This window comes from Thalassophryne amazonica, chromosome 4 (genome assembly GCF_902500255.1).
Source record: "Thalassophryne amazonica chromosome 4, fThaAma1.1, whole genome shotgun sequence".
In the NCBI taxonomy this organism is placed as follows: Eukaryota; Metazoa; Chordata; class Actinopteri; order Batrachoidiformes; family Batrachoididae; genus Thalassophryne; species Thalassophryne amazonica.
The window spans coordinates 121,754,978-121,779,989 of NC_047106.1; the positions used below are offsets into that span (position 1 = coordinate 121,754,978).

Consider the following 25,012-nt stretch of genomic DNA (forward strand, 5'->3'; position numbering starts at 1 on the left):
AGAGATCGATCACTAATGATTAAATGCAGAGTGATGCATACGGAGCAAAAAGAGAAAGAAACAGTGCATCATGGGAACCCCCCCACAGTCTACGTCTAAAGCAACATAACCAAGGGATGGTCCAGGGTCACCCGATCCAGCCCTAACTATAAGCCTTAGCGAAAAGGAAAGTTTTAAGCCTAATCTTAAAAGTAGAGAGGGTATCTGTCTCCCTGATCTGAATTGGGAGCTGGTTCCACAGGAGAGGAGCCTGAAAGCTGAAGGCTCTGCCTCCCATTCTACTCTTACAAACCCTAGGAACTACAAGTAAGCCCGCAGTCTGAGAGCGAAGCGCTCTAATGGGGTAATATGGTACTACGAGGTCCCCAAGATAAGATGGGACCTGATTATTCAAAACCTTATAAGTAAGAAGAAGAATTTTAAATTATATTCTAGCATTAACAGGAAGCCAATGAAGGGAGGCCAACACGGGTGAGATATGCTCTCTCCTGCTAGTCCCCGTCAGTACTCTAGCTGCAGCATTCTGAACCAACTGAAGGCTTTTTAGGGAACTTTTAGGACAACCTGATAATAATGAATTACAATAGTCCAGCCTAGAGGAAATAAATGCATGAATTAGTTTTTCAGCATCACTCTGAGACAAGACCTTTCTGATTTTAGAGATATTGCGTAAATGCAAAAAGGCAGTCCTACATATTTGTTTAATATGCGCTTTGAATGACATATCCTGATCAAAAATAACTCCAAGATTTCTCACAGTATTACTAGAGATCAGGGAAATGCCATCCAGAGTAACGATCTGGTTAGACACCATGCTTCTAAGATTTGTGGGGCCAAGTACAATAACTTCAGTTTTATCTGAGTTTAAAAGCAGGAAATTAGAGGTCATCCATGTCTTTATGTCTGTAAGACAATCCTGCAGTTTAGCTAATTGGTGTGTATCCTCTGGCTTCATGGATAGATAAAGCTGGGTATCATCTGCGTAACAATGAAAATTTAAGCAATACCGTCTAATAATACTGCCCAAGGGAAGCATGTATAAAGTGAATAAAATTGGTCCTAGCACAGAACCTTGTGGAACTCCACAATTAACTTTAGTCTGTGAAGAAGATTCCCCATTTACATGAACAAACTGTAATCTATTAGACAAATATGATTCAAACCACCGCAGCGCAATGCCTTTAATACCTATGACATGCTCTAATCTCTGTAATAAAATTTTATGGTCAACAGTATCAAAAGCAGCACTGAGGTCCAACAGAACAAGCACAGAGATAAGTCCACTGTCCGAAGCCATAAGAAGATCATTTGTAACCTTCACTAATGCTGTTTCTGTACTATGATGAATTCTAAAACCTGACTGAAACTCTTCAAATAGACCATTCCTCTGCAGGTGATCAGTTAGCTGTTTTACAACTACCCTCTCAAGAATCTTTGAGAGAAAAGGAAGGTTGGAGATTGGCCTATAATTAGCTAAGATAGCTGGGTCAAGTGATGGCTTTTTAAGTAATGGTTTAATTACTGCCACCTTAAAGGCCTGTGGTACATAACCAACTAACAAAGATAGATTGATCATATTTAAGATTGAAGCATTAAATAATGGTAGGACTTCCTTGAGCAGCCTGGCAGGAATGGGGTCTAATAAGCATGTTGATGGTTTGGATGAAGTAACTAATGAAAATAACTCAGACAGAACAATCGGAGAGAAAGAGTCTAACCAAATACCGGCATCACTGAAAGCAGCCAAAGATAACGATACATCTTTGGGATGGTTATGAGTAATTTTTTCTCTAATAGTCAAAATTTTGTTAGCAAAGAAAGTCATGAAGTCATTACTAGTTAAAGTTAATGGAATACTCAGCTCAATAGAGCTCTGACTCTTTGTCAGCCTGGCTACAGTGCTGAAAAGAAACCTGGGGTTGTTCTTATTTTCTTCAATTAGTGATGAGTAGAAAGATGTCCTAGCTTCACGAAGGGCTTTCTTATAGAGCAACAAACTCTTTTTCCAGGCTAAGTGAAGATCTTCTAAATTAGTGAGACGCCATTTCCTCTCCAACTTACGGGTTATCTGCTTTAAGCTACGAGTTTGTGAGTTATACCACGGAGTCAGACACTTCTGATTTAAAGCTCTCTTTTTCAGAGGAGCTACAGCATCCAAAGTTGTCTTCAATGAGGATGTAAAACTATTGACAAGATACTCTAACTCCCTTACAGAGTTTAGGTAGCTACTCTGCTCTGTGTTGGTATATGACATTAGAGAACATAAAGAAGGAATCATATCCTTAAACCTAGTTACAGCGCTTTCTGAAAGACTTCTAGTGTAATGAAACTTATTCCCCACTGCAGGGTAGTCCATCAGGGTAAATGTAAATGTTATTAAAAAATGATCAGACAAAAGGGAGTTTTCAGGGAATACTGTTAAGTCTTCTATTTCCATACCATAAGTCAGAACAAGATCTAAAATATGATTAAAGTGGTGGGTGGACTCATTTACTTTTTGAGCAAAGCCGATAGAGTCTAATAATAGATTAAATGCAGTGTTGAGGCTGTCATTCTCAGCATCTGTGTGGATGTTAAAATCGCCCACTATAATTATCTTATCTGAGCTAAGCACTAAGTCAGACAAAAGGTCTGAAAATTCACAGAGAAACTCACAGTAACGACCAGGTGGACGATAGATAATAACAAATAAAACTGGTTTTTGGGACTTCCAATTTGGATGGACAAGACTAAGAGACAAGCTTTCAAATGAATTAAAGCTCTGTCTAGGTTTTTGATTAATTAATAAGCTGGAATGGAAGATTGCTGCTAATCCTCCGCCCCGGCCCGTGCTACGAGCATTCTGACAGTTAGTGTGACTCGGGGGTGTTGACTCATTTAAACTAACATATTCATCCTGCTGTAACCAAGTTTCTGTTAGGCAGAATAAATCAATACATTGATCAATTATTATATCATTTACCAACAGGGACTTAGAAGAAAGAGACCTAATGTTTAATAGACCACATTTAACTGTTTTAGTCTGTGGTGCAATTGAAGGTGCTATATTATTTTTTCTTTTTGAATTTTTATGCTTAAATAGATTTTTGCTAGTTACTGGTGGTCTGGGAGCAGGCACCGTCTCTACGGGGATGGGGTAATAAGGGGATGGCAGGGGGAGAGAAGCTGCAGAGAGGTGTGTAAGACCACAGCTCTGCCTCCTGGTCCCAACGCTAGACAGTCACAGTTTGGAGGATCCCAAAAAATTGGCCAGATTTCTAGAAATGAGAGCTGCTCCCTCTAAAGTGGGATGGATGCCGTCTCTCCTAACAAGACCAGGTTTTCCCCAGAAGCTTTGCCAATTATCAATGAAGCCCACCTCATTTTTTGGACACCACTCAGACAGCCAGCAATTCAAGGAGAACATGCGGCTAAACATGTCACTCCCGGTCTGATTGGGGAGGGGCCCAGAGAAAACAACAGAGTCCGACATTGTTTTTGCAAAGTTACACACCGATTCAATGTTAATTTTAGTGACCTCCGATTGGCGTAACCGAGTGTCATTACTGCCGACGTGAATTACAATCTTACCAAATTTACGCTTAGCCTTAGCCAGCAATTTCAAATGTCCTTCGATGTCGCCTGCTCTGGCCCCCGGAAGACAATTGACAATGGTTGCTGGTGTCGCTAACTTCACATTTCTCAAAACAGAGTCGCCAATAACTAGAGTTTGATCCTCGGCGAGTGTATCGTCGAGTAGGGAAAAACGGTTAGAGATGTGAACGGGTTGACGGTGTACCGGGGCTTCTGTTTAGGGCTACGCTTCCTCCTCACAGTCACCCAGTCCAGGCGTGAAGAAATAAAAGCATGCATGACGCGCTCCAAGTCAGAAAAGGATAAAATTGATTTAATTTTGGTTAAAAGACGAAGCTGATAAAAGCTGGATTTAACAACCGCCTTGACCTGCCTGTCCAGTTTAAAATCAGAGTCCATAATGACGCCAAGGTTGGTGGCTGTGGGCTTCATGTGTTGACTGAGAGGGCCCAGGTCTAATCGAGCTGTGGAACCAACACTGGGCCCAAACACAATCACCTCGGTTTTGTTCTCATTTAAGCTAAGAACATTTTGAGCCAACCAAGCCTTGACGTCTTCCAGGCACACAAGCAAGGGTGTCAGGGGGCTGCTAGAGTTCTTCTTAATAGGCAAGTAAATTTGAGTATCATCTGCATAAAGGTGATAAGATATGCCATGTTTTCTAAACACTTGACCTAAAGGGAGAAGGTACAGGGTAAAGAGAACAGGCCCAAGAATAGAACCCTGGGGGACTCCACAGTTCAGAGGAACAGAGGACAAGGTGGACTCCCCCAGCCTGACAGTAAATGAACGGCCTGTAAGGTAAGAGTGGAACCAGTCCAAGGCTGTCCCCCTGACACCCACACAGTTCTCAAGAAGGGATAAAAGAGTTGCATGGTTGACTGTGTCGAAGGCAGCAGTCAAGTCCAAAAGCACCAAGACAGCAGAGTCACCAGAATCAGTGATTAAAAACAGGTCATTAAAAACCTTTAAAAGTGCAGACTCAGTGCTGTGAAACAATTTATAACCTGACTGAAAACTGTCTAAAATGTTGTTCGTGTCTAAAAACTCTTGTAGTTGTGCAAGAACAGCTTTTTCCAAAATCTTTGAAATAAAAGGAAGCTTAGATATGGGCCTATAATTAGAAATAACAGTTATCAAGATTCGCTTTCTTTAAAAGAGGCTCAACTACAGCCTGCTTACAAAATGCAGGAACTTTTCCTGACACAAGGCTGCTGTTGACCAAAGCAACGACATCAGGGCCAATAATTCCCCAGATCTCTTTAAAGAGTCGTGGGGGGATACAGTCTGAGGGACAAAATGAAGGTTTGACATTTTTAACAATATTTGATAGATCTGAAAATGACACATGTTCAAACTGGTCTAACACAGCAGAACAGGTGTGAGCCATGATTGAACTGGCCGAAGTGACAGTCATCCCAGCCCTAATACTGGCGACCTTATCACAAAAGACATTTAAAAAGCGATTATAAACAACTTGAGTCGCTTCCAAAGTGGTGGATTGGCCAGGGTTTAACAAAGATCCAATAGTTTTAAAAAGAACACGAGGTTTTTCCCAGTTATCAGAAATTAAATTAGAAAAATATTTTGCCTTTTCAGACCTGACCATATTTTGGAATTTTCTCCAACTATTTTTAAGAATTTGATAGGAGACGGTCAGTCCATCTTTCTTCCATTTGCGCTCCACCCTCCTACACTCACGTCTGGCCTGTCGCACAGTTTCATTCAACCAGGGCTCCTGCCTGGGTTTAGGGCGCATAGCTTTGAGTGGAGCAATAGTGTTCATAATAGTATTGCATGCTGAAAGAAAAGTAGATGCAATTTGTTCTGTGTCTTGGCATGTGACAGCTACATTGTTTTTTGAGGCAACACAAAGAGAGGAGAAATTATCTCCCGCTTCTGGCCTCAGCTGCCGGCGATAGCATGCAGAACCGCTGGGTTTATTACTGCTGTCCAAAATAAAATTAAATAACACCAGACGGTGATCAGAGAACACTATTATTAATAGTAATATTAATAGTAATACAATTGCAAATAACCCTAAAACCATTTCAGACAACTTTGCCAAATTTTATGAACAACTATATAAGGGACAAATTCAGGATTTAAAAGAAGGAAAAATCCAGTCATTTTTTAAAAATGTGAAGTTGGCCAAATTGACCACTGAGGAAGCCTCAAAAATAGTTGAATCTATAAGAGAAGAGGAAGTTAGAGAGACAATTAGCAAATTGAAATACAATAAATCACCAGGAACGGACGGGTTTGTTGGGGAATATTATAAGGTTTTTATTAACGAGCTCACACCTATATTATGCAAAATTTATAATTATGCCCTTAATTGAGGGAGCCCTCCAGAGTCCTGGTCTGAGGCAATCATTACAGTTCTACACAAAGAGGGAAAAGACCCATTACAATGTTTAAGCTACCGTCCTATAAGTCGTCTTAATGTAGACTATAAAATACTAACTTCAATTGTAGCATCTCAAATCCAAAAATGTATTAAAAAACTCATAAATCCAGATCAGACGGGGTTTATTTTGGGTCGTCAGGGATTTAATAACATAAGGAGAGACCTAAATTTACAATCACTGATGACAAATGATGCCCAGCCATCTATACTTCTCAGCCTAGATGCCGAGAAAGCATTCAATAGCGTTGCTTGGCAATTTCTTGAGCATACTCTAATTGAGATGGGTTTTGGTGAAACTTTTGTAAGTTGGTTTAGGTCATTTTAAAGAAATCCTAAATCCAAAGTCAGAGTAAATGGGTACTGTTCAGAGTTTTTTTTAATATTGAGCGGGGAGTTCGCCAGGGCGAGTCGTTGTCCCCCATTATATTCAACCTGTGCATTGAGCCTCTGGCGGAGGCCATACGTCAGGACGATCAGATCCAAGGAATTGGGGATGGAGGCGGGGCAACCCATAAAATTGGCCTTTTTGCGGATGATATCCTGTTATTCATCAAACATCCTCTTACTTCAGTCCCCAGACTAATAGAATGTCTAAAGGAATATGGTGATATTTCCGGATATAAAATAAACCAAAATAAGTCAGAAGCAATTATGGTTTCAGGACAAAGGCCAAGCCAACTCGATGAGACTTTTCACTGGCCAGAGCATGGATTGAAGTACTTGGGGACTATCCTTACACCCAAACCAGCTCAACTGTTTCATGCTAACTACAACAAATTGATGAAGGGAATTAAAAATGATCTGTCTCAATGGGAGGTCCTACCCTTATCTTTATATGGTAGAGTGGAAACCGTAAGAATGAATCTGCTTCCTCGTCTTTTGTTCTTATTTCAATCTCTGCCAGTAAATGTTCCGGCCTCAACATTTACCATGTTGAATAAGTTAATCTCCCGATTTCTTTGGCAACAAAAAAGATCAAGAATTAAACTTAAGACACTCCAGGTACCTAAAAATAGGGACGGTTTAGCTTTACCCAACTTAAAATTTTATTACTGGGCAGCCCAATTATCAGCTATTGTGACTTGGATTGGAGGAGATGAGGAAGTAAAATGGGCCCACATTGAACAAGGTGAAACTAAAGGTGTACAATTACAATCTCTTCCCTTTATAGATACCAGATGTGTCAATAAAATTAAAATTGGAAATGAATGGACCAAACACACATTAAAAATATGGACAGAAGTTAAAAGGATGCTCAAAGATACGGGGTCGGTTTCCAGAGCTATGCCTATAGTGGGGAATATAGACTTCCCACCTACCATGTGGGACCAGGGCTTTAAGGGATGGGCTACTAAAGGTTTTAGAATTCTAGGTCATTTATTCAAGGGAACTAACTTAAAATCCTTCACACAACTTCAAAAACAGTTTGATCTCCCCGCAAAGGATTTATACAGGTATCTTCAAATTAGGCATTATATCACCAATCATAAGGAACGTGAAAGAATGAATAAAAATCCAAACATTATAGAACAGTATTTCATCATTATTGCAGAAAAGAAAATTCCATCCCGAAAACATGTCTCAAATTTGTACAAAATTCTTGCATTTAATAACTGTCAGAATACTTACAATGTTAAAGAAAATTGGAATTAGAATTGGATTAGAAGATGTGCAATGGGACAAGCTGTGTGAGAACAGTCACAAAGGAATCAACAGTCAAATGTGGAAAGAATTTAATTGGAAAATAATAATACGATTTTTTCGCACCCCACTTGTAATTTCTAGATTTGTTAAAAACCCCACAGCAGCTCTATGCTGGTGACAGTGTGGGATGATTGGAGACCACACCCATATCCTCTGGGACTGTCCGGTCATAGCGAAGTACTGGAAGGGGATCAGGGATGAAATGGAGACAATAATTAAAAGAGATATACCCTCCAATTCTTTGTTTTATTTACTGGGTGTAATACCCGACCACTATACTGCAGATCAAAAGTACATTTTGCACTTTTTACTACTTGTAGCGATGAAAACCATTACGGCCAACGGGAAACAGATTCTGTCACCATCGGTTGCAGAGTGGAAAAATAGGGTTAAACAGGTGTATACAATGGAAAAAATGACTGCATGTCTACAACTCAAGTTGGACAAGTTCAATCAAAGATGGTACTTGGTGAAACTTTACTTGGGTATGTGAATCTTGTAGTCTATTGTGATTTGTAAATAATCTGCAATTTGCCCGGTCATCACTTTTATCATCATTTATTTTTATTTTGCTAAATGCTGCCTTTGTCTCTATTTTTTACATATGTATGTATGTATGTATATATATATATATATATATATATATATATATATATATATATATATATATATATATATATATATATATATATATATATTCTTCCTACTATGGCATTTGTATCTTTAAACAATTTATTTTACTGTATTTATTTTGCAACATTGTAAACATTGAATTTGTATATTAAGATAGATTTCATCATTCTTGTCTCAGGGAATGTTCTTATTGTGTGTTAAAAACTTTTGAAAATAAAAAGTTAAAAAAAAACAAAAAAAAAACCACCAGATCCGTTTTGCCTTATTCTGGGAGCCTGGTGAGGGGGGGCAGAAACCAGTCAATATCTGATGTTGACCACCATTTGCCTCATGCAGTACAACACATCTCCTTCGCAGAGTTGATCAACAGCCAAATGCCATGAGTCGGTTAGGACAACGAACAGTTTCTGACAGGTTGTGCAGAAATTCTTTGGTTCTGCAAACCGATTGTTAAAGCAGCTCTCTGGGTGGTTGGTCTCAGACGATCTTGGAGGTGAACATGCTGATGTGGAGGTCCTGAGCTGGTGTGGTTACACGTGATCTGCAGTTGTGAGGCCAGTTGGATGTACTGCCAAATTCTCTGAAATGTTTTTCCAGAAGGCTTATGGTAGAGAAATGATCATTCACTTCACAGGAAACAGCTCTGGTGGACTTTCCTGCAGTCAGCATGCCAATTGTAGTCTCCCTCAAAACTTGCGACATCTGTGGCATTGTACTGTGTGATAAAACTGGGCATTTTGGAGTTTCTTTTTATTGTGGCCAGCCTAAGGGCCCCTTCACACATAGTACGAATGTGGCCAAATTGCACATAAAGCAGGAATCATATGCAATACGTGTAAAATCATAGCTGCCTCCAACGCCTTGTACACCTGTTGCTACAAGTATCTGCACACACCAGCGGCTGAAAGACAGAGAGTGCCCTGTGAGAGCCCATTCGATCCCTCTCACGGCAGGTGTCAGCCAAATTCCAGGTGACACACACGAACATCTAACACCGCTCGCTTGGCACTTAGAAAATGTGTGGCCCTTCACACTGCTGGCATGAAAACAGTCAGCAGACGATCACTTTCAAGCTAACGGCGAAATTTGTATAGGTGCCCCCACGACTGTGAAGTTGCCAAATACACACTGCCAATGGATCCTCCTTGTAACACAAATTCACTGGACAGAGATGAAGCTGACACCAGCCAATTTGAGATTGTTGGTACTGAAGAAAGGAAAAGGAGCAGCATACAGATCCAACATAGCAGGAACAGATTTTCCAACTATCTCAATCAAGACAGCAAACTATTTGAAGAATGTGTTCATCTGTTACCTGCAAGAAGCTGTATCTGTCATGCAACTTGTACAAATTTGCACAGCTGGTTGAAATAAATGGTAAATGGAGTGCATTTATATAGCACTTTTCCATCTACATCAGACGCTCCAAGCGCTTTACACATCAATGCCTCACATTCACCCTGCTGTCAGGCTGCTGCCATGTAAGGCGCCCACTACACACCGGGAGCAACTAGGGGATTAAGGACCTTGCCCAAGGGCCCTTAGTGATTTTCCGGTCAGGCTGGGACTTGAACTGAGGATCCTCTGGTCTCAAGCCCAATGCTTAACCACTAGACCAGGGGTGGCCAAGTTCGGTCCTCGAGAGCCACCTTCCTGACATTCTTAGATGTCTCCCTGCTCCAACACACCTGAATCCAATGAAAGGCTCAATAAAAGTCTGCTAACGAGTGTTTCATTGGATTCAGGTGTGTTGGAGCAGGGAGCCAACTAAGAGTGTCAGGAAGGTGGCTCTTGAGGACCGAACTTGGCCACCCCTGCACTAGACCATCACCTCCCCCAAAGTCATCTGTTGAAAGCAACAGATTACTCCTGAAGTTTGTGGCTTGCTTGTAACAGCATGGCAATCTCTGTAGGATCCGTTGGCTCCTCATTTACAAGGAACCAAAGAGCTTAAAAAGCATTATATACGGTACAGGAGAAAATCCATCTTTCTTAACTTCTTGGATGAAGAGTGAAACATAATGAGAATCCAAGAAGTGAAACTATACAGGTACTCAGAAGATCTCATGTTAATAGCAGCTTGAGTAACAATGAGAAAAAAAAAAAGGAAATGGATGGCAGAGGAGGAAGTTGGTAAACATAGAAAAAGCTGGACTTGGTGATTCTTTTCAATTTGCAATATTAATATCACCTGGGGAGGAACAAGTATCGCTTACTCCGGCAACATGTAAGGGCATTAAATGATGAGGCAAGATTATGGAAAGCAGTCACAATGTGACAACAGGCAAACAGTAGACTAAAGAAGAATATTCAATCTGAGCTGAGATATGGAACTCTGAGGCATGCTGTACACAATGTGTCATTGGAATATTGTGTGATGCATTGCTGATGTCATCAAACACACAGTATGGGATGTATGGGATGAAGCAGAGTGCCTTGACTGTGCACTGTCTGCCAAGTGAGTTACCCTGGAACACATCTTCACCAGTCCCTACAAAGCACTTTCAAAGGGACTACATAAAAGCTGCATGACCATGTTTTGAAGGTCATTTCTGAAGCAAACAATGCAGGAATTATAGCTGCTAACTCTTCCCTCAACACAAAGCAGTCAATTGCTTTTATTAGAGTTGGGGAGCAGATAAAAGCAGCAAACAATGCCAACACAGGTATCATGGTATCATTTGTAACTGTTGCCAGACCATGTTGAGCAGCTAAAATTTCCTAGCCATATAACTGTTATTAACTTATGACCACAGAATGTGGTTGTGTCTGAAACCATCAATCAGGTGGTGTTGGTTGAGGTTAGAGAGTCCCATGGGAATAACATCTGGAAGAGACAAATGATAAAAAGTCCATAAAATACACAGGAAAGGTCAGCCAGTGGCATTAAGGTAAGTGGAAAGCCAGGTGCCTCCCTGCAGAAGCAGAGGCTCTGCAACCTGCTCCCTGACTCAGGCCATGGGAGTAGAAATAGGCGGGATGACAAGAGACATCTGCAAGACCACCAAAGCTGCAGGCACAACCCCCTTGATGTCGACAGCTCAGGAGAAGACAGAGTTGTGGCAACACAGCTAGCATGCCAACTGGGCACAAGCCAGGGTCTAATCATCCTCAGCTGGGCCACTTGCAGGAGAAAGCATGATGTTGAAATATCCAAAAGGCCTAATGAGTCATCATTGAATGTGTCCACTTTAATTTTTTGTTTGAAGATTTTTTTAAAAACTTAGAATATATGTGTAGACAAGGTAACTGTGTACACATAGCATACTTAATTGGAGATTCAAGTTGTAAATAATAATGATAAAAATTATAATAACAACAACAAAAACAGCCCAAAAAGGCCATGTGGATTTTCCATCTCCACCCTATGGGCTCACTGCCTGCAGGGTGAACTGCTGGAGTTGGGCGCGCTGTCCCATGAGTGGCAGTGAAAGTTGAGAGCTTCGACAGACCGTACTCAGGTGGCAGAGACCAGTTCTGGGGGCGTGAAATGTCACCTGCGGAGTGCTACCAGTTGGATCGGGTGGGTCTTGCCTCCACGCACAGCCTCAGCTCTAAAACCACTTTCCTTGAAAGGGATTGAACCATATTGTTCTCTGAAGTTGCCGAGAGTGTGAGTAGAGTCCTTGTAACAGGCTCCAGTAAGGACTTCATTGTTCTGCTGGGGGACTTCGACACACACATGGGCATTGACAGAGACACCTGGAGAGGCATGATTGGGAGGAACAGCTGCCCTGATCTAAACCTGAGCGGTCACTTGTTATTGGACTTCTGTGCTAGTCATGGACTGTCCATAACGAATACCATGTTTGACTATAAGGATTCTCATACATGTATGTGGCAAAGTGGACAATTTACTCCTCAATCGTCAAGGCAATTAGAAATCATGAATGAACATGGTATGTCGGACTTCTGACACCACCTTGGGAATTTCACCCAGGGAATTCGACAATTGAATAACTTCAACCTAAGACACACAGGTTCGTTGTAATTGAGACAGAGACGTGGTTCCCAAATACAAACAAATAATTTCTTAACAATTGAAGTTCTAGTTAAAAAGACAATTTTATAAAAAACTCATTTAAAACACCACCAATTATGACCACATGAGGGCGCCCTTGCATCACGCAGCCCGGCAGCACACGCAGCTGGCAGAGTTTTCCAAATGTCCACACTCAGCGCAAAGCCGCCGCAGCAAACAGGGCACATCCACTGGTCCCACGGGACAAAATCTTTCAGCAGAGCACCAGAGCAAAGCAGCAGGGCCTCCTTCCACAGCTTGGTCCAAAATCCGAACCGTCCGTCACAGCAATCAGCTGTAACTCGACACCACCCCAGAGTGTCAAGAGCACCACAACACCTGATGCGGTGTTGTATTATAAGCATACAAAACCTGGGGCAGACAAGAACCCCAATGATGCTTTCGAGACACGGGCAGCGTGCGCAACAGATCATGAAGCGTTCTATTAAAACGCTCACACTGCCCATTCCCAGATGGATGGCATGGTGTAGTACGAGATTTCTCTATGCCATAAAAGCCACACAACTGCTGGATCAATACACTCTCAAAACTCCATCCCTGATCAGAATGTATCCCAGCTGGAACCCCAAACCTCGAAAACCACTCCGTAACCAGAACTTGAGCTACTGTAGAAGCTTGCTGGTCACGGGTAGGGACTGCCCACGTGTACTTACTAAAGACGTCAGTCATTACCAAAACATCTTCCACTCCACCATGACTAGGCTCTAGAACAGTAAAATCAATGGCAAGAATCTCATTAGGCCGAGATGCCAACAGGTGTCCCATGGGGCCACGAGCCATTGGTTGGTTCACCTTTGCTACCTGACACCTCTCACATGCCTGGCACCAATCTGCCACTTCCGCAGACATCCCTGGCCAATAACACCATTGACGTAAAAGCTCTAGGGTCCTCTCAACCCCTTGATGAGCATGCCCTTGATGAACCTCAGTCAACACATCGGCTTTTAAAGCTGCAGGCAACACCAACTGCAACACAGCCCCAGCTCCATTGGACTTAAACACCTGACGGTACAAGACACCATCCCTCTCCACCAACCGGTCCCACTGCCGAAGCAACACCCGGGCTGACTGCGACACCTGATTGCGCTCTTCCTTATCAGGACCCCTTTTACGGCCCCAAAACACCCAAACCTCCCAAATCACTGGATCAACCCGCTGCAATACAGCCAGGTCAGATGGAAGACAGTGGGGCAAGGCTGCAACCACAGCCTGCCTTACATCTACCCTACTCCCCTGACAAACCTGTTGCAGCGGCTCCGGAAGCTGGGCACCACTAACCATTACCTGGAAGTCCTGCATCCCAGGAGAATGCAACCAAGAAAGGGCATCCGCGTTCTTATTACTACAACCCGAACGATACTTAATCTCAAAATCAAATGAGGCCAACTGCGCTGCCCAACGTTGCTCAGTAGCATCAAGTTTTGCAGATGACAAATGACTCAAAGGATTATTGTCCGTGTACACAATGCACTTATGACCCAGCAAGTACTCCATAAACTTCTCGGTCATTGCCCACTTGAGTGCCAAAAATTCCAACTTCATAGAGCTGTAGTTCACCATATTACGCTCAGTAGGGAGTAACCCACGGCTTGCGTAAGCAATCGGCCATCTTTACCATCCTGTTCCTGAACACTGCTCCCAGCCCCCCATAGCTAGCATCCACCTCCAAAATAAATGGAAGAGTAAAATCGGCATATGCCAGCACAGGTGCAGAGGTAAGCTTAGCTTTTAAAGTCTCAAAGCTACGGCAACATTCCTCTGTCCAATAACCCGAAACTGGCTGATCTACCTGACTGGGCTTCACCCCAGCCAACTCTGCCACCAACTTGTGTAGGGGCGCTGCCAACCTTGCAAAACCACCTACAAACCGGCGGTAGTAGCTGGCAAAGCCCAGAAAAGAGCGCAGTTCCGAGAGTGTGACCGGAGGTGGCCAATGAGCAACCACCTCCACCTTGCTAGGGTCAGTAGCCACCCCCTTATCAGAGATGACATGCCCCAGGTAACGCACTTCCTGCTGAAAAAATACACACTTTTTGAGTTTCCCCTTTAACCCCTCATGCTGCAAACGCTCCAGCACCACCCTCAACCTATCCAGATGTTGGTCAACAGTAGAGGAAAAAACCACAATGTCATCCAAATACAACAATAAGGAGAGACACTGCTGATCACCTAAAATCCTCTGCATCAATCTCTGAAAAGTACCAGGCGCGTTGCAAAGCCCAAAGGGCATCCGGTTCCACTCAAACAAACCAAAAGGCGTACAAAAGGCCGTCTTATGACGATCAGCCTCCGCCACAGGAACCTGATTATACCCACTCGCCAGATCCATGGTAGAAAACCAGCGAGCCCCAGTGAGGGCATCCAAGGACTCATCAATCCGAGGCAAAGGGAAGGCGTCCTTCCTAGTTTTTCCATTCAAGAGCCTGTAATCAACACACATGTGCAAACTGCCATCCTTTTTCTTAACCAGCACAATAGGAGAGGCATAAGGACTGCTACTCTCCCTAATAACTTGTGTTCCAAGCAGCTGATTGATGTGATCTTTGACAACCTCATACTCAGAAGGCGGAATTCTGCGATACCGCTGTCGCACTGGAATATCATCCAGAAGTGGAATCTCATGTGATATTAGGTCAGTACAACCCAGATCCCCATCTTGGGCTAAAAAGACAGAACTAAACTGACCCAACAATGCTCTCACCTTACCTTGTACTTCCAGAGGCAAGTGACCCAATTCCAGGGCTGCAATCTGATCCTGCACTGATGGAGAAATGGACTGCGAGGCCACTACTGCCTCCACCGGGGGCACCTTGGCAACCCCCACAGGCAGGCTCACAACCCGAACTTCCTCTAAAGTGCCAATCATAGCCCGAGGACGTAACCACACATCCACCGATCCCACATTCATCACCGGAATGTAGGCTATACCCTGCTCCACCTGCACCAATGCAGGAGATAGAGGAGTCTGGCTTGCCTGCTGGAGTGTTGGCAGTCCAGCAGGCAAGCCAGACTCCACAGGCTCAAACAGAGCCGCCCCACCAGAATACCGCTCCGAGCATGTCGCCCTAACAAACTTCATTACACTGCCCGGAATCTGACAAGCCTCTCCCCCATGAACCTTAACCTTCCCTACTCCTTGATCCACAATACCGCTAGCCTTGTGGCACTTCTGAAATGCCTGCGTGACATACTCCGGAGCCTCCGCCACTGCTGGCAAATCAAACAGGGAAACCCCATACTGCCCAAAAAGTTCCCCATAACACCTGCGGATGACATTCATCCCCAGGACCCCAGAAGCCTGCGGAGACACACCAGGCACATCTTTAACCACCAAAATGCCACATCCTGGCATCAGTTTACCACAAAGCTCCACATCCAACTCCAAATAGCCCAGGTAAGGGATGGCTAAGCCATTAGCTGCTTTAAGCTGTAGCCAATTACATGATTTCAGCCACCCCAAATCCCCTGGCTCAAACTGCTGATGAAAAAGAGACTCTGGAATAGTTGACACCATAGATCCTGTATCTATCAAACAAGGGATCCCAACTCCCCCCATGCTCACCATTAAATGAGGACACGGCGACACAAGCTTGGACACTACCTTGTCACACGTCCTACGCAAACCTGAGCCAGTAACTTGCCCCCCCGAGCTGTGGCTCCGCAGCTCGGCGGGCACTAGTTTCCCGACCCCTGAGCGGCAGAAGACGTTTGTTCAATGAAGAGGCCGACAAAAAGGATTGACTGCGGGCCACCACCCGAACTCCATCACACTCCCTGGCAAAGTGACCTGGTTTCTGGCAGCGCCTACAAATTATAGAGCCCCGGGGAACTGATTGACGAAACTGCTCAGAATGCTGCAAATGGGAAATACTCTGAGTCAGCCGATTCAACTGCTCCTGTTGCCGCTGGTGCATCTCCCTTACTTCCTGTAGTTCCGAGGCCTGAAAAGAACCAGCCTCCACCTGGCCACTGCCCTGAACCCCGCACTGAGTGCCCGCAACAGACTGGATGGAAAAATCACTACCCTTCGTACCTCCAGGTAAACCCTCTCGTTCCCATCTAATTGTCTCACCCCTAACCTCCAACAAGGTAGCGGTAGGCTGCCGGCGCACAAACTGCTTCAACTCACGCCGAAGTGACCCATCAAACACACACTCAACAAACTGATCACGTAACAAAACCTCTGCATTTGGGACACCATTAGGTGCACGCTGCTTAACAGATGTCATCAGACTCATTAATGCCAATGAAAACCCTAACAGAGTCTCTCCCTCATGCTGTCTGTGGGAGAAAAAGGCCTCTTGAAGTGCCACATAAGATTCTGTATCCACATACAGCTCCTGCAACACCCCAATGATCTTTAATGGGTCTGAACGCTCTTCACTGGAACGATGCTTTATTTCCTCACGTGCTTCCCCCTCCAGATGATCAAAATAAAAAAATGCCTGGTCAGCTTCAGAGACATGACAGGCTCTCACACAAGCCTGCATCTCCTCCAACCATTCAGCCAACTCCATACCTGTCTTACCATTAAACATGGGACATTTTCTATCTCGGGGTAAAAAAATAAACTTCTCCATTACTGGAGCATTACCACTAGAGGACACTTTAGATGAGGGCTCTATACTCGGGCCAGGCGCTGCCTCAGCCTGTTCCTGCTTCAACCTCATTCTCTATCCTAAGCTGAGTGACTAACTCTCAGCTCCTGCGTTTCCTCTACCATCATACCTCTTGAGACTTTCCCACAATGAGGATGCGACCAAAATAGGGGAAATTACTTGCACCAAGGCCACCTGCTGCTTTGCTCTGGAAAACAAGAAAAAAAAAAACAGATTAAACATACACACACATAAAAAAAATTTACTTCACCAAAAAAACAAAAACAGAACACACCTCTCTAGTCTCAATTTACATCCCACTTCTTGACACCAAAATGTGGCAAAGCGGACAATTTACTCCTCAATCGTCAAGGCAATTCGAAATCATGAATGAACATGTCGGATTTCTGACACCACGCTGGGAATTTCACCCAGGGAATTCGACAATTGAATAACTTCAACCTAAGACACACAGGTTCGTTGTAATTGACGTGGTTCCCAAATACAAACAAATAATTTATTAACAATTGAAGTTCTAGTTAAAAAGACAATTTTATAAAAAACTCATTTAAAACACCACCAGTTATGACCACATGAGGGCGCCCTTGCATCACGCAGCCCGGCAGCACACGCAGCTGGCAGAGTTTTTCAGATGTCCACTCTCAGCGCAACGCCGCCGCAGCAAACAGGGCACATCCACTGGTCCCACGGGACGAAATCTTTCAGCAGAGCACCAGAGCAAAGCAGCAGGGCCTCCTTCCACAGCTTGGTCCAAAATCCGAACCGTCCGTCACAGCAATCAGCTGTAACTCGACACCACCCCAGAGCGTCAAGAGCACCACAAACTCAGCAGCGCACCACCAACGACAGCTGACAAAGAGGTCTCTGTCTTCACGGGAACGTGGAAGTGAACACGTCCAAACACCTGCAATCTCCAGAAAGAGAAAGAAGAGCACACACACTCCCTCTTTTATGCAAACACTCCTCTGCCACAACCAGCTGCACTCAATCCACCAGCTAAACATCATTAAGGTCATCCATCCTGCTACATGTACATGATACCACACAGCCCAGTCTCACATTTTTTTTTCATCCTCCTGTCATGAAATGAATCAAATTTTCGTGATTTTTTTTAACTCACTATTACTAACCCTATGCCTTCCCCCAACCCAAATCTTAACCACAACCTAATCCTACTCCTACCCCCAACTCTCCCCATAACCACCCCCCCACTTCACTTTTAATTTTGTGCAGCCATCACGGAATGAATTAGAATGAATTTGTGCTGCCGTGACAAAAATGAGGCGCTTTTCATCACAATATCACGGACCAATAGATTAATGTATATTTTGTGCTGTTGAATCACGACTTGCTGTGAGACCAGGTTGTACCACAGCACCCTAGGCTGAAGGTCAATGATCGATTTTGTGATTGTATCATCGGATCTGAGGTCACATGTTCTGCACACTTAGGTGAAGAAAGGGGCAGAGCTGTCACCTAATCACCATCTGGTGGTGAGTTGGATCAGAGGATGGGGAACACTGGTCAGACCTGGTAAGCCCAAACGGATAGTGCAGGTGAATTGGGAATATCTGGAGGAGTCTACTGTCCGAAAGATCTTCAACTCAGACCTCCAGCGGAATTTTTCTGGTATCCCTGTGGAGGTTGGGGGCATTGATCTAGAATGGGCAATGTTCAAAGCTTCCACTGCTGAAGCTGCAGTGGGGATGTTTTTCAGTGGCAAGAAATGGGAGACTTGTCAGGATTGAGGGAAAGATGAATACAGCAATGTACAGAGACATCCAGGATGCAAAAATGCTCCAGAGCGCTCTTGGTGATGGTTCATCTTTCTGGAAGACAATAACCCTAAGCACACAGCCAAGATATCAAAAGAGTGGCTTTGTTTGTTTGGTAACAATGAAATACATGGACTGCATTTATATAGCACTATTTCATCTGCATCAGATGCTCAAAGTGCTTTCACACATCAATGCCTCACATTCACGCCGATGTCAGGCTGCTGCCATGCAAGACGTCCACTACACACCAGAAATGAAAGCATCAAATATTCTTGAATCTGATGTTCAAGAAGACTTTAAGGCTGTAATTGCTGCCAAAGGTGCATCAACAAACCATTGAGCAAAGGGTGTGAATACCTATTTACATGGGATTTCTTAGTTTTTAAATTTTAAGAAATTTCCAGAAGTTTCCAAAAAAACATTTCATGTTGTCATTGTGGGGTGTTGTGAGTAGAATTTTGAGGGAAAAAAAAATGAATTTACGAAACAAAAAAAGTGGAAAATGTGAAGTGTTGTGAATGATTTCGAGATGCAATGTGCTCTTTCTATAATGACAATATTTATCTTAATTTATACCCCTATATTGTTCTCTTCAGATTTTCAAACAGCATGATGATAATTTGTTGGTGTCGAACAACATTTTGTATTTATTCATTTCTGTTATGACCACCTCCGAAAGCTGCTGTAGATTTTTCTGCTAATGAGAACATATTATCATATCATTTGCCAAAAAAAAAAGAGCAAAAACAACAAGCACAACAAAACAAAACCTCATTTCCACAATGTTTTATGTGAACTAGGCAATCAATGACACATGCCTGTGAAATACTGTTTATCCCCATTTTCATATAACTGAACGAATGGATGGTTTCAGTTTACATGTGTCAGCCCATATTAAAGATAAATGACACATGCATATTAAGTGATTTACTATACCATCAATGACTTTCTTAACGAGTTTCATATCAATTCCATTGCAACTATCAGAATTTTTTTAGTTACTTGCAATTTCAAGCACTTATTTTTGGACTGCTTCTCTCAGCAAGTGAGCTTAGTTTGAGGTGCCAGCAGGCTCTGTTCCTGTTGATGTTGCTGTTCTAGAGGGGCCGTCCACCCCTGGAACCTGTGGCTCCTACCAGCCACATGGTTGACCTCCATACTTAGTCTTCAGCTCCAGCAGACCAATCGGCTGACCACATGGCTGGCCTCCAGACATAGTCTTTTGCTCCTACTGACTGTTTGGCCTTTTATTTAGTCAGGTCATGTTGAACAATTTTATGTTGAACAGTATTTCATGAGGAGAGATTTTATCTTAATAAAGACAGCAGTGTTATTATGTCACAGGAAAGCAAAGTATTCTGAGACAACTGTAATGATAAACAATTGTCTGCTTATTATGTTATGGGAAAAGTTTATGCTCGTATGATAAACATCTTAAAGCTTGTTAAAATTCTGCAGATACTTGATTATGACATCTAAATTAAGGACAAGACACAATGAGTGAGTGGTCATTATGAATTACTGGCATGAAAACAGTTGGTGGATGGGTCATAGCCACATAGTTTTTTTTTTTTAATTAGTTTTTTGCCTCACTTTTGTGACCATACACAACAGCCTCAATTTCTGTTTCACAAAACATTTTCTTTCACTCTCTTACCAACAAACATGTTTTTTTTTGTTTTTTTTAATGGGAAATTGTTGGTGTTCCTGAATGCAAATGACTGTGAACATGCACAATCGTGCACCTTAGAACATGTGGGATTTATCAACAGCTGATGCTTACTGATGGCTGTATGATCGGTATGCATATGCAGATCTTTACCAAAAAAATGCAGATTTTTTGGTAATTGCACAAATACAAATTTTGTTTGCATGACAGCATTTAGAACCTTTTTGACAAAGAGTTTGATGAATGAGGGCCCCGGGGAGTTCTGTACACACAACTAAAAATTATTTCTTTTTTTGTCATGGTGATATCTATGGAAATGCACTCCATCATCAGTCACACTTGACATATTATATAATACCTTAAAACTGAGGTATTTATGTACATGAAGAGACACACCCGCTACTTTTCAGAGTTCAGACAGATTTTAGATATAGCTATTACACTGAATGGTTTCTTGAAATAACTTAACATTTTCAAAGTTTACATATAGGCTCCTGCTGTTGAAGTGAATATTTGATATTCATGTTATGGCTTCAACTATATGTTAAACTGTTTGTCAGTGCAATAACAGTTGTTGCTGATGTTGTTAAAATATTTTCTGGGTCTCTGTTTTGTTCAAATTTAGGTGTATGTGTGCACTCAAAGGTTTTTGATATTTCATATATGTTTTTAAAATTCCATGAGGATTACTTTTTTGTAGGACAGTATCCCCTGATGTATGACAACTGTTTTGTCTCATAAGCTATATTAAGTGTTCATTTATTTTTGAATCATCAGTTCTTTAGCTTGCTGTGCTGTTCTCCTGGGAATGCCATCTGTGATCAGATACTTGTCTAGATCATCAATGTCCCTTATAGCCAGTCCCTTTGCTTCCTCTGGTGATCCTCTTAGCTTGATGAATCCTTTGCAGTTTGTTGTCCATGAATATTGTTTTTTGATCTGTTTCTGTATGAAGGGAGCCAGCCCAGAGATTTCCACATTTTTATTTGTCAGATGGTCATTGACGTATGTGCTTGTTCCTTTCAGTTTTCTCCCCTATTTGAATCAAGCAAATTTATGGTTTCTGTTCACAAAGCAGATTATTAGCAGATTATTATGGCTGCTTTGCAATTTTTGCTCTTCTGAGGGACAGGATGGCATGCTTTGATGCCCTTGTCGTCCACGGAGAAGGCTTTGTTATGATAGAAGGCAATTAACCTTCTAATCTAGAGAGTCCAGGTCAGGCTCACTGGGCTGTCCACTGTCCATGGCTGTCACTGCCCAGGAATATGAACAGGGCGTGGTCTCCATTCTCCTGGCAATAATGTCAATCATGCAGGTATATTGTTCCAGGTCTGCCATTCAAAACTCTAGAAAGGTCATCCTTTTGACTTTCTCGGTATTTAGGCTTTTCAGCTTTTTGTCTTCTTCCATTAAAACCATAAATAGCTTGTGCTGCTTGTCAAAGAGTAGCAATCTCTCCTGTCAAAAAGTCAAGCGGCTTCCTTATCTCCTTGACCTCATCATCCATGATAGATAGTGGCATTTTAGGTATTAAAACAAACTTGTGTCACTCCTCAATGTAACCTTGTTCTGTCTACCTGTCTGTGGTCACAAATTGCAGATCAGCCACTTCCACTCAGACCACTGATCCACAGACTGCTGTGTGATTACATTAGATTAGCTAGAACTTTATTGGTCCTTTGGGAAGACTCCCTCTGGGAAATTGAGGTTCCAGCAGCACACAGGGTAAGAAGCATACAGAGTATCAAAAATGAAAGTAAAAAGAAAACAGTTTGCAAATATAAATACCAGACAAACTGATCAGTACTGGTTTAATGACTACTACTGTTCCTCTGTCTTCCTATTACTCCTTCTCCCCCTGAGTGAGGAGTTGTTCAGTCTGATGGCTTGAGGGACAATGGAGTTTTTCAGTCTGTTGGTCCTGCACTTGGGAAGGAGCAGTCTGTGGCTGAAGAGGCTCTTCTGGTTGTTGATGACAGTGTGCAGAGGGTGGCTGGCATCATCCATAATGTCCAGCAGTTTGTCCAGCATTCTCTTCTCTGCCACCATCACCAGAGAGACCAGCTTCATGCCAACCACAAAGCCAGCCACTGCTGTCATTGATGCAGCTATTGATGTCCATTGCTGGACACCTGCTAGGGGTCTTCTCCCAGGCTCCTGTTCTATGGGGTGCTGTTCCATCAGCCACTGCTTCACAGGCCACTGTGCAGTGTCTGTTCATGCACCACTGCTTGGTGTTTGCACCCAGGCTGGGACTCCACGGGCTTCTGTTCCCTGGGTCACTGCATTTCAAACAGCTGCACAGTGTCCACTCACAGGCTGCTGCTTTAATGTACTGCACTATCTGGATGTGATAATATCTCAGTAATATAACACTTACTCATTAACAGTGAATTAATCAAAGTCTAAACATTGACCTTCTCAACAATCAAACCAGTTGTCAGCATCATCAACTTTGTCGATTTCTTTGAAGCTCACTACTTCGGACGGAGCTTCAAAGTCATATACATCATCACCACCTTATGCAATGATAACACCTCAGCCCGACACCCAAAGACTCATAGCAGAAACGACAAACACCTTGTGAGATGCAACACTGCACAGATTTGTTCTAGATCGAGAGGCATTAATAGATGTATTACCAAATGCCAGCTGCTGTTACCAAATGCCGTGTGAATGAAGTCCACATAGCATAATGGGAAAGAATGATCTGCGGAGGATCCCTCAAGCAAAATTAAATTTCCTAATCAGAGCCACAAATTGCACCCTGCTGGGCTCAGCCAATCTGGGATGATGGCTCAGCTCAGGAGAGAACTGTGATCTGTGCAGAATGGTTCAGGTAAATCTCCACCACATTCTGAGTGGCTGCAGGACCACCTTGGCTCAGGGTCATTACAGGTGGTGGCATCAACAGACGCTGAAGAAACTGGCAGAAATCAAAGCATGATAGTCCTGGAAAATGAACAGCCCCAACTTTACTTGGAGAATTAATGAAGAGCTGATCCACAAAGGTCAGAACATCAATTTTGAGCCCCAGGATATGACTGGTCGATGAGGGCAGACCTGAAATAAATGACAAAAGTTTCTGAATAACATTAGCACCATCCCATTAAGTCCGGATATTGTTCTGTGGTTAGTAACCAATAAGCATGTGTTCATAGACGAGTTCAAAAATCAAATCAAGTCAACCTTTGCTGTCATTTAGCTGTACGTGCAGTTGTAGTGCAGGCAAAAGGAAAGGGCGTTTCTCATAGGGATCCAAGAAAATAAATAAATAAAATACACATTTATAAAAACACACATCCCTCACATACTCATAAATACACACACATATCCCTGAGACGTCAGAGTGAAAATGAAATGAAAATGGAATTGTCTGTTAAAGTGTCCAAGTAGCAGCTTGATGTTAAAGTCTAATGTGCAGTGGTGACAAATTCCCGTCACTCTAACAGCTTGGGGAAGGAAGCTGTTGAACAGTCTGGCAGTCCGGGTTTTAATGCCATGAAAGTGTTAGTTCCTGGTCCTAACTATCCTATGGGGGACTTTTTTGTCTGACATGCTGCTATTGGAGACCTATGTTGAGAAACATTTGGTCAGAATGCTTTCGACCACACCTCTGTAAAAGGTCCTGAGGATGCTAGTAGGGAGAGAGGCTCGTTTCAGCTTCCTCAGAAAGTGCATTCTTTGCTGTGCTCACTTCCTGATCTCTAGAGTGTTCTTGTTCCAGACCCACCCAGAAGCGAACATTTGCAAACGTCAAACGTTCATAGAATGTTTGTTTACTGTTCAGCAAGTTTGCAAACGTTCATGTAATGTTCGTGATGTTTGTCTAATGTTTGCATGGAAGCGAAAATTTGCAAACATCAACTGAACATTCATAGAATGTTCATTTACTGTTCAGCAAGTTTGCGAACGTTCATATAATGTGATGTTTGTCTAATGTTTGCATGGAAGCAAACAAACATGTAAGCAAACATTTGCAAAAATCAAATGTTTATAGAATGTTTGCTTAATGTTCAGTGTGTTTGCGAACATTCACATAATGTTCATGTTGTATGTGTAAAGCTTGCCTCTAAATAAAAGTATATATATTCTAAAATTTTGTCAAATTTCATATTACAGGAAAACGTTAAATATCATTTACTGCCTACAGAAACTTAATGTTGGACTACATTTAAATTATATGTGCAAACACAGGTAGAATGAACAATAGGAAATTATTTAAACACTCTGGCTACCATGGTAACCAATAATTTGTCAATTTGTGATTTATTCAGGCCTACTGAATATAGATTTTCAAGATTACTGTGATAAACTGACAGAGCTAACTCAGAAACATGTCTTGGGGCAACTTGCATAAACATGCACTCTGTTAATTGGTATATTAATTTTTGCAAAATAATTTACGTCACTACAGACTGTGATTGTCAGCTACCAAAAATATGTTTTTTATGGAAACAGATTGCAATGGCAGGTTATTATCCAGAAGTCCCACAGAACTGAGTTACATACATTTTGCCAAATTTTCTAAAAGCATATCTTTAGCATTTTTGGAAATAAGGAAAATTCATTAAAGTTATT

At 42.5% G+C, this 25,012-nt stretch overlaps 1 long non-coding RNA gene across 1 annotated transcript; it reads right to left on the minus strand.

Moving 5' to 3' along the window:
• Positions 1–4,059: 4,059 nt before the first annotated feature.
• LOC117509276 lies at positions 4,060–16,706 on the minus strand. The gene is made up of 3 exons (XR_004560351.1): positions 16,396–16,706; positions 10,908–10,913; positions 4,060–4,071 (listed from the first exon to the last, which is right to left on the minus strand). It is a non-coding gene; the product is annotated as an uncharacterized LOC117509276 (long non-coding RNA).
• Between the last annotated feature and the right edge of the window lie 8,306 nt (positions 16,707–25,012).